Source organism: Etheostoma cragini, chromosome 15, assembly GCF_013103735.1.
Source record: "Etheostoma cragini isolate CJK2018 chromosome 15, CSU_Ecrag_1.0, whole genome shotgun sequence".
NCBI lineage: Eukaryota > Metazoa > Chordata > Actinopteri > Perciformes > Percidae > Etheostoma > Etheostoma cragini.
Genome location: NC_048421.1, coordinates 6,779,201 through 6,784,720, shown reverse-complemented (window position 1 = coordinate 6,784,720; position 5,520 = coordinate 6,779,201). Strand labels below are relative to the sequence as shown.

General features: G+C 39.4%; 1 protein-coding gene and 1 long non-coding RNA gene across 2 annotated transcripts in view; one reads left to right on the top strand and one right to left on the bottom strand.

The window, feature by feature from the left end:
• The window catches only part of LOC117958544, an 8,352-nt gene extending 5,490 nt beyond the window's left edge, over window positions 1–2,862 (top strand). Inside the window, exon 3 of the long non-coding RNA XR_004659750.1 lies at window positions 2,852–2,862. This is a non-coding gene — a long non-coding RNA (uncharacterized LOC117958544). The remainder of the gene's footprint in view (window positions 1–2,851) is intronic.
• The window catches only part of LOC117958543 (protein phosphatase 1 regulatory subunit 29), a 53,879-nt gene that overhangs the window by 43,054 nt on the left and 5,305 nt on the right, over window positions 1–5,520 (bottom strand). The window lies entirely within an intron of this gene.

Genomic DNA, 5,520 nt, shown 5'->3' with positions numbered 1-5,520 from the left:
TTGGGGTCCCCTGCTGGAGCTGCTGCCCCCGCGACCCGATACCGGATAAGCGGTCGAAGATGGATGGATGGATGATTAGTTTTAATTTGAATTAGTTTATTTGTAAGGTACAAGCACAGAGGAAACCTAACAGTTGCTGAGGCAGTGTCTGATGTACTGTATGCATGTACAGTGTATAGCTAAATCAAATATTAACACCAGTCCCTCGATGAGTGTTGGAGCCTCTTGTGCCTGCTATGCTTTGCTAAACTTGAGACTTTAATTTCAGGTGAATAAATTCCTGAGCATGAGAAAGTCTTGACCTCTCCATCTGTATCTTAGCATGCAATCTCTTATTGAATTTGAAACACTGTGTAAAAGAGCAAGCAACAGGTAAGCTTGTAATCTCACTGTATGTGATTTCGTAATGCAATAAAAGTTACCTAATTATGCCTGAAATTCTTCCTGGCACTTCGCTGCATACACGTAACAGGCAAATAATGCAGGAGGAAAATCTCCTTTACACGTGAAGAACTTACAATATCATCCAGTTGCGAAGTGATCATCTGGACAATTGCCATTTGTAATTTGATTATGCAAACATCTAATTATAAAACCTTGTGCTGCATGATCTTAATGATCTTAATCAGGTCAAGAAGTCAATTCAGAATCAATCATGCATTTGAAACATTCTGTATTTTGTTTTCTTATTGCATGCAATAAAGCAGACTGCATGGCTGAATACAGTTTCCTGTGTGCCCTGTTTGAAATAAACACAATGCTAATGTAATACATAATGTATGTCTTAGTTCCTTTCATTTACAATAATTCTTAAAAACAAAGAAAAGTAGCTGTTGTGTAACGATTTATGGGTTGTCTACCTTTGAATCAACATGCCAGGAATGCACTCCATCCCCTCAACATAAAAAGTTGTGTGTTTGTGTGCATCCATGCTCAGTCATGTAGCGGTTGTGTAGGCCCACTCCTTGTGTGTTGTGTACTGATGACACTTTAAGAAACTTTGGCTCCAACCAGCCGTTTATTTCTTGATGATAAGGAACACAGCAAAACAGTTAGCTCTCCACAGCTCCTCCAGTCTCACACAATGCAGACGCCACATGCAGACAGTCAAAGTGTGTCTCGACACAATATTAAGATAAAACACAAAATGTGCATGATGACGAGTAACACAGCATAACAGTGAGCTAGCTGGCTCTCCACAGTTCCGCCAGTCTCACAGGAAATGCTAAAACAAATTAGAATGTAGTTAAAATGTTGCTATTAGCCTACATGTTGACAACAAATGAACAGAAAAACACCATTTAAAACAGTGAAAGAAACAAAATCTGGAAGATCAATAAACACAAAACACAGTTGTACCCATAAAAAGGCAAGTCAAATAAATATCTAACGGAGCTAATGTTAAGGCACCTTACCATAGAAGACGCCACATGTAGACTGTAAATAATTTTGGTGTACACTGCTCAAGTCTGCCAGGGCGCAGCAGAGGCCGCCCCGATACACGCAACCACTTTTAACTTCTAGCTACAATAAATCTCCGGAAAATGAACTAATCTAAAACAAGATAAAAAGCTTGAAAAGCGTAACGAAACACTACTAAAATGTTTTACAGTAATAAATACCTTTCCGGGGCAAGAAATTGCAGCATGCCAAAAAAAGGTTTAATCTGAGGAGAGACGGTGTGTGATACAAGAACTGAGGTGATGTCACAAAGCCAGGACAAGCAGGTGGGCCAGGTGAGGTTGAGAAAGAGCCCCCATCTGGTAAATGTGTCACTGTTGATAAGATAACAACGCAGAAAGCTTTATCAAGCATGAATCAGACATTTTGGAGAACTTTCTGTGTTGATCCTGCACGTTTCAGAAACTCACTTAGTATGAGGCAATCAGAATTGAAAGGAAGCCAAATACACCAATGACATACCACAGTGAAAGAACTGGTAGGGAAAGAGGACTGAAATTGAGCTTCAAACAAACACTGTCTAGTTGCAACCCATCTGTCTTTTGTTCCTGTCCTTCCTTCAAGGCGCATGTGTCCTTACTGCCAGGCAAAATCTGCCACCGAGGCTCCTAACTGCAGAGCTTCAGGCGGTGAGATGGAGAGATGGATGGAGTCAGAGAGAGATAGCGACAGAGAGAGAGAGAGAGAGAAAGAGACAGAGAGAGAAGGAGAGACACAGAGAATATAAGGACAAAAGGAGCACTGATAAACAAACAAAGTGCCAAAAGATTAAAAAAACTTCAGAAACTCATCAGCTGTAGACTTTGTTTTTTGAATGCTTGTCACATGCTTTTTGTGTTTGTGTGTTTGTGTGTGTGTGTGTGTGTTTTTGCATGAACCTGTTTTCCTCAAGGTAGTCTGCTGAATCATGTGTCTGATTCATGAAGAAACCCTTCAAGTTGTTATGTCAGTGTAATATTTGAAGTACATAAGAAATGGATTTGTGTCTAGGTAGGCCCTATGTGTAAATATGCATACAGGCAAACACACACTAAAAGTAATCCTTCTGGCATACATCATTTTTCCCTCCAGAGGTGTCCATGTCAGCTCTTTGGTCTCACTTCGACGCTTCTGAGCATCTTTTTTTGTGTGTTGATGGTGGCATTTTTACATTTATGCACCATTTTAGAAGATAAACAGGCTCTGTCTTCCATTTTCATCACAAGCCCTCCTCAGTAAATGCCAAGCTGCACAAATGAGTAGCAACCATTTATGTTGTCAGCTATGCCTGTGAACCGTGATCAAAGGTTGTCTGGCCTGCCAGCAGCCACAACGCAAGCCTGTGTTTTAACCAAACCATTGGCAGAAGTGTTTTGGTTTTGGACTGATTGCTGGTGGTGCTCTCTGGTAGAACATTGTGCCTTAGAGGGAGAATGGCGACTTTGATAACCCCCACCCAGCTTTCCCTCTCTCTCCTTTGGGAAATGAATGATAAATCTCTGAGGGGTAAGGATGCCATCAGAATATAGTTTCATTGTTTTGTTACATCAGATTTAATTTTAGCCCCCAACAAAGAAATCAAGAATTAAAAAAGAGTATCATCAGGGTCCCATGTGAAATTGTGACAGGCATCCACTTAAATAACTATATATAATTATCAGTGTTGCCACATAATCTCAATGAAAATGTCATTACATTAATTTACTTATTTTCCAAAAGCAAAAGTAATTAGTTACTCGTTGCATTGTCCTATTAGGGGCTTTAGACAACGCTAAATCCTCCACAACCACTTACAGTATTCAAGATGTTATGGTTTAACAAACAGACAGGCTGCATTTGCAAACCGCTGTGAGCTTGCAGAAACAAACACACCCGCTAAAGTTACTCAGGATTACCGTAGTAACTTTAATGCAATAGTGTGTAGTTTTTCTCGTTAATAATTGCAATCACTGAACTCAGTTGTAGAGAGGACATATGTATTGATTTAAAACTAATCTCAGTCATACACATCCGTTGCTTGGTAAAGTATATTGTAATGGCTGTGATAAAATATTAACCTCTGTGTCTACACCATTACAATGCAATACTATGAGCCTAAATCTGTCATGCAGTGAGGGAGTATTGATTAAAAAAAGCACAAAAAAACACAACATCCTGATAATTTCTTTAAAAAGAGGTTAGTTTAGATCAGGGATCAACTCTGATTGTCACAGCTGAGTCAATCACGCTACAAGGAAACTGTGGCTTGGTTTCCAAGTGAAATTCCTAAAAATAACTCTGCATTTGTTTTTGTCATTTATGCAGTTAGGCAATTTCTTTGTGCCTGAAAAGATCCAATCTGTGTTTACATGTCCTGAGTAGTTTTTTCTCCTGCAGCGACATTGATTTAATTTGCAACATAGATTGTCTGCTTTTGACTGACACCATGCTACGACAAGTGGGGGCTATTTGCTGACACATCAGTGGTTGACTCATCCACTGTATTAAGGTTGCGATATAAAAGAAAAGGTCGTCAAACATATCCACTGACTAGCCTGTTTCCTCAGGCCAAAACAAAAACTCTCCAAATTGATAACAATCCCTCTTCTAGAAGGTTGTGAAATAAAATACAAAAAAAACGTGTTAATTCCTCAGAACATTGCCTTCCCAACGCCTCGTTTTTATGAGCTGCTTTAAGATTTACAGTACAGGAACTAACTTATCCCAACCTCTTTAGTTCCCATTTTTTGTATATAAACCACAGCACAGTACAGTGGCACACACACATTGGCGCACACACTCGTCTAAGCATTTGTTGCCTGACTGGTGGATTATGAGGGGACTTGTGAAATAATTTGAACCCCTGGGGGTGCGAAGAGGAGTGTAGAAGCTGTGTCTTTGTGTGTGTGTGTGTGTGTGTGGGTGTGTGTGTGTGTGTGTGTATGTGTGTGTGTGTGTGGGTTCCTCTGTGTTTTCATGCATGCAATTGGCTGTGCATTTGGCTTAGGTTTGTGCATATCATATAGCATATGCCTGCTTGTGTTTGGGGCCTACAGCGTGTTGGTGTGATTCATCTCTGCAGTGACCACACATGCATAAAACTGCAGCCAAAAGAAGTTAAGAAGACAGTACTGGAAAGTAAAAAGAAAAAGAAATGATCTTCCCTTGGTTTATTTTTTTACACAACAGAGGATGTACAGTAATCAATAATATTATTGAGTGTGAGAGAAGTTGCATTTGTTTGACTATCGATTCCTTCAAGCCAACAGCGTATTTCTACATTTTAGCCTCCATGACTCCAGACTCTCTCTACCTGAGAAGCTGACTAAGGATCACAGAGCATCTAAAGGAACCTGAAGGGGGGATACGTAAAGTTTTTTATTTTGTTTTCACTGTTTAGACATGAATGAAGGTACACACATACAGTTTACACACTGCCAAGATTTAGTCCATTCCGTTCAGATCAGTAAAAATACAAAAAGCAGCTTCTGAGTGCAGATGTTTGTCTGCAGGCTTTAGGTTAGCATGAGAGATGTGTTTCTAATCTCTAATCCCGTGGAACAAACTGAATTATTCTGCCCTACAAACACCTGCCTGTCTATCAAGCCCAATTCTACATTTACTCAAGTACAATTCTTAAGTAAAAATGTGAGAAAGTACTTATACATTACTTAACTACTTTTAGTCAATTCTATTTCATACTTAGACAGTTCAGAGATAAATGTTGTGTTCTTTTTAGTCCACAACATTTATTTAAAGCCTACTAGTTACAGTACATTAAACAGCAAGATTACTGTAAACACAACATGTAAATTATGATGCTCTCATGGGCTGAATTACTTTTTGGGTTTGCAAAGAATTATTTTGGCTGTACTAAGAAAAAAGGTGATGTGAGGCTAGTGTTAGCTTTGAAACAAGAAAACTCCAAAACAATAAATGCAGGCTGATTCTGGATACATTTTGCAGGACAAGACATGAAAAGATGTACTTCAGTAGAACATACCGTCATGTACTCATCCAACTTCCGGTAACTGTGCCCAGTCAAACACATACAAACACACACACACACACACACACACACACACACACACACACACACAC